The sequence below is a fragment of the Arachis hypogaea genome, chromosome 1, assembly GCF_003086295.3.
Source record: "Arachis hypogaea cultivar Tifrunner chromosome 1, arahy.Tifrunner.gnm2.J5K5, whole genome shotgun sequence".
Lineage (NCBI taxonomy): Eukaryota > Viridiplantae > Streptophyta > Magnoliopsida > Fabales > Fabaceae > Arachis > Arachis hypogaea.
Window position 1 is genome coordinate 14,337,932 of NC_092036.1, and position 9,313 is coordinate 14,347,244.

At 41.9% G+C, this 9,313-nt stretch overlaps 1 non-coding gene across 1 annotated transcript; it reads right to left on the reverse strand.

The window, feature by feature from the left end:
- Positions 1–1,054: 1,054 nt before the first annotated feature.
- On the reverse strand, positions 1,055–1,162 carry LOC112711552 (small nucleolar RNA R71). The gene has a single exon (XR_003157523.1). It is a non-coding gene; the product is annotated as a small nucleolar RNA R71 (small nucleolar RNA).
- Between the last annotated feature and the right edge of the window lie 8,151 nt (positions 1,163–9,313).

Sequence of the window (9,313 nt, forward strand, 5' to 3'; positions counted from 1 at the left end):
TCAAGTATGTTGCCCTTTCTGTTGAGAAAGGTTTAATGTTTGAATCATATCTTTTCTTGTTAAGTCAAGTTTTTAATTTTCAAATCAAATCTTTTTAAAATGTTTTTCAAATCATATCTTCTCAATCACATCTTTTTAAAACCAATCATATCTTCTTAACCACATCTTTTTCAAAATAGTTTTCAATCAAATGTTTCTGATTTCTAATTTCAAAATCTTTTTCAAAAATCATTTGATTTCTTTTCCCTTTTCATTTTCGAAAATTAAGTAATGTTTTTCAAAAATATTTTTTAAATTTTCCACTTAATTTTCGAAAATGACTTCCCTCCTTCTCACATCCTTCTATTTATGGACCAACACTATCCCTTAATGCAAAATTCGAACTCCATCTCCTTTATTAAGTTCGAATTTTCCACTTCTGTCTTCTATTCTTCTTTTCCTCTGACACCTAGAGGAATCTCTATACTGTGACATAGAGGATTCCACATTTTCTTGTTCCCTTCTCTTTCTTATGAGCAGGAGCAAAGACAAAGGCATTCTTGTTGAGGCTGATCCTGAACCTGAAAGGACCTTGAAGAGAAAGCTAAGAGAAGCAAAGGCACAACGCTCTTTAGAGCACCTGACCGAATTCTTCAAGGAAGAAGAACAAATGGCAGCCGAAAACAACAACAATGCCAACAATGCAAGGAAGGTGCTGGGTGACTTTACTGCACCTACTCCCGACTTCTATGGGAGAAGCATCTCTATCCCTGCCATTGGAGCAAACAACTTTGAGCTTAAGCCTCAATTAGTTTCTCTAACGCAACAGAATTGCAAGTTTCATGGACTTCCATTGGAAGATCCTCATCAGTTTTTAGCTGAGTTCTTGCAAATCTGTGACACAGTCAAGACTAATGGGGTTGACCCTGAGGTTTACAGACTGATGCTATTCCCTTTTGCTGTAAGAGACAGAGCTAGAATATGGTTGGATTCTCAACCTAAAGAAAGCCTGGACTCTTGGGAAAAGCTAGTCAATGCCTTCTTGGCAAAGTTCTTTCCACCTCAAAAATTGAGTAAGCTTAGAGTGGAAATCCAAACCTTCAGACAGAAGGAAGGAGAATCCCTCTATGAAGCTTGGGAAAGATACAAACAATTGATCAGAAGGTGTCCCACTGATATGCTTTCTGAATGGAGCATCATAGGTATTTTCTATGATGGTCTCTCTGAACTGTCCAAGATGTCTTTGGATAGCTCCTCTGGAGTATCTCTTCATCTGAAGAAGACGCCCACTGAAGCTCAAGAACTGATTGAAATGGTTGCAAATAACCAATTTATGTACACTTCTGAAAGAAATCCTGTGAACAATGGGACTAGTCAGAAGAAAGGAGTTCTTGAGATTGACACTCTGAATGCCATTTTGGCTCAGAATAAAATATTGACCCAACAAGTCAATATGATTTCTCAAAGTCTGTCTGGAATGCAAAATGCACCAAGCAGTACTAAGGAAGCTTCATCTGAGGAAGAAGCTTATGATCCTGAGAACCCTTCAATAGAAGAGGTGAATTACATGGGAGAACCCTATGGAAACACCTATAATCCTTCATGGAGGAATCATCCAAATCTTTCATGGAAGGATCAACAGAGACCCCAACAAGGTTTCAATAACAATAATGGTGGAAGAAACAGGTTTAGCAATAGCAAGCCTTTTCCATCATCTTCTCAGCAACAGACAGAGAGTTCCAAGCAGAATAATTATGACTTGGCAACCATGGTCTCTGATCTAATCAAAACCACTCAAAGTTTTATGACTGAAACTAGATCTTCCATTAGGAATCTGGAAGGACAAGTGGGTCAGCTGAGCAAGAAAATTACTGAACTTCCTCCAAGCACTCTCCCAAGCAATACTGAAGAAAATCCAAAAGGAGAGTGCAAGGCCATCAATATGGCCGAATTCTGGGAGGAAGGAGAGGCAGTGAACACCACTGAGGAAGGCCTCACTGGACGCCCACTGACCTCCAATGAGTTCCCCAATGAGGAACCTTGGGAATCTGAGGCTCAAACTGAGACCATAGAGATTCCATTGGACTTACTTCTGCCATTCATGAGCTCTGATGAGTATTCTTCTTCTGAAGAGGATGAGTATGTCACTGAAGAGCAAGTTGCTAAATACCTTGGAGCAATCATGAAGCTAAATGACAAGTTATTTGGAAATGAGACTTGGGAGGATGAACCCCCTTTGCTCACCAAAGAACTGGATAACTTGTCTAGGCAGCATTTGCCTCAAAAGAGGCAGGATCCTGGGAAGTTTTCTATACCTTGTACCATAAGCACCATGACCTTCAAGAAGGCCTTGTGTGACTTAGGATCAAGTGTAAACCTCATGCCCCTCTCTGTAATGGAGAAATTAGGGATCTATGAGGTACAAGCTGCAAAAATCTCACTAGAGATGGCAGACAACTCAAGAAAACAAGCTTATGGACTTGTAGAGGATGTTTTGGTGAAGATTGAAGACCATTACATCCCTACTGATTTCATAGTCCTAGAGACTGGGAAATGCAGGGATGAATCCATCATCCTTGGCAGACCCTTCCTAGCCACAGCAAAGGCTGTGATTGATGTTGATAGAGGAGAGTTGATCATTCAAGTGAATGAAGAATCCTTGGTGTTTAAGGCCCAAGGATATACCTCTGTCATCATGGAGAGGAAGCATGAAGGGCTTCTCTCAAAACAGAGCCAAACAGAGCCCCCACAACCAAACTCTAAGTTTGGTGTTGGGAGGCCACAACCAAACTCTAAGTTTGGTGTTGAACCCCCACATTCAAACTCTAAGTTTGGTGTTGGGAGGTTCCAACACGGTTCTGAGCATTTCTGAGGCTCCATGAGAGTCCTCTGTCAAGCTAATGACAATAAAGAAGCGCTTGTTGGGAGGCAACCCAACGTTTTATAATTAATTATTTTCTTTTGTTATTTTATCTTTTTTGTAGGTTGATGATCATAAGAAGTCACAAAAACAATGAAAAAAGCAAAAACAGAATGAAAAACAGGAAGAAAAACAGCACACCCTGGAGGAAGATGCTGCTGGCGTTCAAACGCCAGTAAGCCTAGCAGTTGGGCGTTTAACGCCCAGTCTGGCACCATTCTGGGCGTTTAACGCCAGAAAGGGGCACCAGACTGGCGTTAAACGCCAGGAAAGGGCAAGAACCTGGCGTTAAACGCCAGGAATGGGCACCAGCCCGGCGTTTAACGCCAGAAATGGCTCAAAACGTGGATTTTGATGCCATTTGGTGCAAGGATGCCTTTTCCTTGACACCACAGGATCTGTGGACCCCACAGGACCCTACCATCACTCTCTCTCTCTTCTTCCCCATTCACCAATCACCTCAACACCTCTTCCCCAAAAACCCCTCACCTATCAAATCCCATCTTTCTCTTCACCACTCACATCCATCCTTCATAAACCCCCACCAACCTCACCCTTCAAATTCAAACCACTTTCCCTCCCAAACCCACCCATCATGGCCGAACCCTTTACCCTCTCTCTCCTATATATACCCTTCTTCAACCCTTCATTTTCACACAACCTAAACACCACTTCTCCCCCTCTTTGGCCGAACACACCACCATCTCCCTCTTCCTCATTTCTTCTTCTTCTACTCTCTTCTTTCTTCTTTTGCTCGAGGACGAGCAAACATTTTAAGTTTGGTGTGGTAAAAGCGTTGCTTTTTCATTTTTCCATAACCATTATGGCATCCAAGGCCGGAGAAACCTCTAAAAAGAGGAAAGGGAAGGCAAAAGCTTCCACCTCCGAGTCATGGGAGATGGATAGATTTCTCTCAAGGGTGCATCAAGACCACTTCTATGAAGTTGTGGCCTTGAAGAAGGTGATCCCCGAGGTCCCTTTTTCACTCAAAAAGGGTGAATATCCGGAGATCCGCCATGAGATCCGAAGAAGAGGTTGGGAAGTTCTTACCAACCCCATTCAACAAGTCGGAATCTTGATGGTTCAAGAGTTCTATGCCAATGCATGGATCACCAAGAACCATGACCAAAGTGTGAACCCGAATCCAAAGAATTATCTTACTATGGTTCGGGGGAAATACTTGGATTTTAGTCCGGAGAGTGTGAGGGTGGCGTTCAACTTGCCTATGATGCAAGGAGATGAACATCCTTACACTAGAAGGGTCAACTTTGATCAAAGGTTGGACCAAGTCCTCACAGTTATATGTGAAGAGGGCGCACAATGGAAGCAAGATTCAAGAGGAAAGCCGGTTCAATTGAGAAGGCATGACCTCAAGCCCGTGGCTAGAGGATGGTTAGAGTTCATTCAACGCTCAATCATTCCCACTAGCAACCGGTCCGAAGTTACCATAGACCGGGCCATCATGATCCATAGCATCATGATTGGAGAAGAAGTAGAAGTTCATGAGGTTATAGCCCAAGAAATCTATAAAGTGGCGGACAAGACCTCCACCTTGGCAAGGTTAGCCTTTCCTCATCTCATTTGTCACCTCTGTTATTCAGTTGGAGTTGACATAGAGGGAGACATCCCCATTGATGAGGACAAACCCATCACCAAGAAAAGGATGGAGTACACAAGAGATTCCACTCATCATGAAATCCCTGAAATTCCTCAAGGGATGAATTTTCCTCCACAAAACTATTGGGAGCAACTACACACCTCCCTAGGAGAGTTGAGTTCCAACATGGGACAACTAAGGGTGGAGCATCAAGAACACTCCATCATCCTTCATGAGATTAGAGAAGATCAAAGAATCATGAGGGAGGAGCAACAAAGACAAGGAAGAGACATTGAGGAGCTCAAGCACTCCATAGGATCTTCAAGAGCAAGAAAGAGCCGCCATCACTAAGGTGGACCCGTTCTTTGATTTCCTTGTTATTTGTTCTTCTGTTTTTCGAAAATTTATGCTTATGTTTATCCATGTTTGTGTCTTGTGATCATTAGTGTCTTAGTGTCTATGCCTTAAAGTTATGAATGTCCTATGAATCCATCACCTTTCTTGAATAAAAATGTGCTTAATTGAAAAAGGAAGAATTGCATGAATTTTGAATTTTATAATAGTTTAATTATTTTGATGTGGTGGTAATATTTTTGTTCTCTGAATGTATGCTTAAACAGTGCATATATATCTTGAATTTGTGGTTCATGAATGTTGGCTCTTGAAAGAATGATGAAAAAAGAGACATGTTACTGAGGATCTGAAAAATCATAAAAATGATTCTTGAAGCAAGAAAAAGCTATTCAAAAAAAAAAGAAAAAAAATCGAAAAAAAAAAGAGAGAGAAAAACGAAAAAAAATAGAAAGAAATAAAGAGTTGTGATCCAAGGCAAGTAAGAGTGTGCTTAAGAACCCTGGACACCTCTAATTGGGGACTTTAGCAAAGCTGAGTCACAATCTGAAAAGGTTTACCCAATTATGTGTCTGTGGCATGTATGTATCCGGTGGTAATACTGGAAGACAGAGTGCTTTGGGCCACAGCCAAGACTCAATAAATAGCTATGTTCAAGAATCATCATACTTCACTAAGAGAATCATTAGCACTATCTGGACTCTGAGTTCCTAAAGAAGCCAACCATTCTGAATTTCAAAGGATAGAGTGAGATGCCAAAACTATTCAGAAGCAAAAAGTTAAAAGCCCCGCTCATCTAATTAATACTGATCTTCACAGATGTTTTTGGAATTCATTGCATATTCTCTTCTTTTTATCTTATTTGATTTTCAGTTGCTTGGGGACAAGCAACAATTTAAGTTTGGTGTTGTGATGAGCGGATAATTTGTATACTTTTTGGCATTGTTTTTAGTATGTTTTTGGTATGATATAGTTAGTTTTTAGTATATTTTTATTAGTTTTTAGTTAAAATTCTCTTTTCTGGACTTTACTATGAGTTTGTGTGTTTTTTTTGTGATTTCAGGTATTTTCTGGCTGAAATTGAGGGACCTGAGCAAAAATCTGATTTAGAGACCAAAAAGGACTGCAGATGCTGTTGGATTCTGACCTCCCTGCACTCGAAGTGGATTTTCTGGAGCTACAGAAGCCCAATTGGCGCGCTCTCAACGGCGTTGGAAAGTAGACATCCTGGGCTTTCCAGCAATATATGATAGTCCATACTTTGCCCAAGATTTGATGGCCCAAACCGGCGTTCAAAGTCACCTCAAGAAATCCCAGCGCTAAACGCTGGAACTGGCACCCAAATGGGAGTTAAACGCCCAAACTGGCACTAAAGCTGGCGTTTAACTCCAAGAAGAGTCTCTACACGAAATTTGCTTCATTGCTCAGCCCAAGCACACACCAAGTGGGCCCGGAAGAGGATTTTTATGTCATTTACTCATTTCTGTACACCTTAGGCTACTAGTTTCTTATAAGTAGGACCTTTTACTATTGTATTAGGGATCTTTTGATCACTTTAGATCTTAAGAGGACTTTGGTAGCTATCTTCATTTTTATGCTATCTTAGATCATTGGGAGGCTGGCCATTCGGCCATGCCTAGACCTTATGCTTATGTATTTTCAACGGTGGAGCTTCTACACACCATAGATTAAGGTGTGGAGCTCTGCTGTACCTCGAGTATTAATGCAATTACTATTGTTCTTCCATTCAATTCCGCTTGTTCTTGTTCCAAGATATCACTTGTTCTTCAACTTGATGAAGGTGATGATTGACGCCCATCACCATTCTCACTCATGAACAAAGTGACTGACAACCACTCTTGTTCTACAAGCATTTGAGGCTTGGTGAATATCTCTTGGATTCCTGATTGCACGATGCATGGTTGATCGCCTGACAACCGAGCGCTCGCCTGACAAACGAGCCAACCATTCCGTGAGATCAGAGTCTTCGTGGTATAGGCAGGACCTGATGGCGGCATTCAAGAGAATCCGGAAGGTCTAAACCTTGTCTGTGGTATTCTGAGTAGGATTCAATGATTGAATGACTGTGACGTGCTTCAAACCTGTAACCTACTGGGCGTTAGTGACAGACGCAAAAGAGTGATTCTATTCCGGTAGGGGAGGGAACCAAACCGGTGATTAGCCGCACTGTGACAGAGTGCATGAGCATTAGTTTTCACTGCGAGGATGGGAGGTAGCTGCTGACAACAGTGAAACCCTACACGAGCTTGCCATGGAAAGGAGTAAGAAGGATTGGATGAAGGCAGTAGGAAAGCAGAGAGACGGAAGGGAAGGCGTCTTCATACGCTTATCTGAAGTTCCTACCAATGAATTACATAAGTATCTCTATCTTTACCTTTGTGTTATTTTCGTTCATCACTATATCCATTTGAGTTTGCCTGACTAAGATTTACAAGATGACCATAGCTTGCTTCAATACTAACAATCTCCGTGGGATCGACCCTTACTCACGTAAGGTTTATTACTTGGACGACCCAGTGCACTTGCTGGTTAGTTGTGCGAAGTTGTGTAATGCCATGGTATTGAGCTACCAAGTTTTTGGAGCCATTACCGGGGATTATGAGAGTTGTGAAAAAGTAATGTTCACAATTTCGCGCACCAAGTTTTTGGCACCGTTGCCGGGGATTGTTCAAGTTTTGAGCAAGCTTTTGGTAACATCAGTGCCAAGATCCGGCAGCAACATCAAGTTTTGGTGTTATTGCCCGGGATTGTTTAGGCTGGACAACTGACGGTTCATCTTGTTGCTTAGATTAGGTATTTATTTTTTTCGAAATTCTTGAAGATGAGTTCTAGAGTTTCATGATGATTTGTTGAAATCTGGCTGGCTGAGAAGCCATGTCTAATCTCATTGGACCGAGGTTTCAACTCATCATCACAAGAGCTTGTTGATTTTTCATCAATCTTGCTTTTGGAGCAGTAATCTGCTAAGGCTTGGCTGACCTTTGGTCATGTCTAGTGTTTTGGACCGAAGCTTTCTTTGAGAGCTTGGCTGGCTGTGAAGCCATGTCTAATTCCTGGACCGGAGTCTTAGACTAGCATTGCACTGATTCCTAGAATTCTCATTAGAAAAGTTATACAAGTAGTCCCTGAAAGAGATCTGACAAAAGATCCAAAAAAGAGGACTACGAAAAATAACTTAAAGGAGACCGACACAACCAAGTCGGACTCCTACCATCGGAAAAGTTATACAAGTAGTCCCTGAAAGAGATCTGACAAAAGATCCAAAAAAGAGGACTACGAAAAATAACTTAAAGGAGACCGACACAACCAAGTCGAACTCCTACCATTAGAAAGTTATCAACATAATCCCTGAAAAAGACCAAGTAAAAGCCTAGAAAAGGGGATCACAAAATAACTTTTGAGGAGGACCAACATAAAGAAATCGGTCATAAGGCGTCAAAAATACAAACAAAGAGCGAGGAAATCGAAGAAAAAATCGGACCCCCCACAGGCACGACCTTAAAAGGATCCGAGCTACAAACGATAAAGCACGCAAACAACCTAAAGAGGTCAAAATAGCAAAATTTCAAACAGATATCATGCATAATACGATAAAAGCTTCAAGAGATCACCACAAAATCAACCTCAGAAGCTACTTTTTGTTTTTCCAAAAAAAGTTTCAAGACAACTAGAAGTGTCAAACAAAACAAAGTTTAAAAACCCACAAAACGGGCTATTTACATAAAATGTCCAGAAAAAGTTCAGCTAAAGATCGGGAGCTTTCCCGACAGCATCAGTATGAAGAGAAGGAGGACGAGTCTGAAGGGGCACGGCATCCACGGTTCCATCATCTCGGTCCAGAATCTGGCAATCCGGATCAGATGTGACGGGAGGAACAGAGGAGGTCGACACTTTAAGAGAAGGCACCGGGGGAGGATCAGTCTCTTCATCATCCTGGTCATCAGGGACAATCTTACCATCTCTCACAATATTATCCAGACTAATGAGAGTCAAGTCGGCATCAGGAGCAACAACCCGGAACTGCTCCATCAGGTTCTCGGAGGCAGCAGTTACGCTACCCACAAGATGACCCTGAAGCTCACTACAATTAGTCCGAGCTGTCTCCACCTCCTCCCGAAGACGCATCAATTCCCTATAAGCCGAGACATAGCTATCCTTATGTTTCAAAGCCATATCCTCGGCCAGCTTCAGAGAAGCGGCAAGGGCAATAGAGCTCGCCTTCTCACCCTCCAGTTCCTTCTCCACCTTGGCCAACTTCACCTCCAACTCCTCCTTCAGACCCTTGATTCGATCAAACTCTGACTTGGCCTCCTCCATAAAAGATTTGGTAGCATGAACCGGAATCCCCTGAATTGTTCGAAAAATAGCTGCACCCATGTGGGCCATCTTCACACTATTTTGGGTAATAAAGTACAAATGCTTTAAAAGAGACACATCGTCCATGG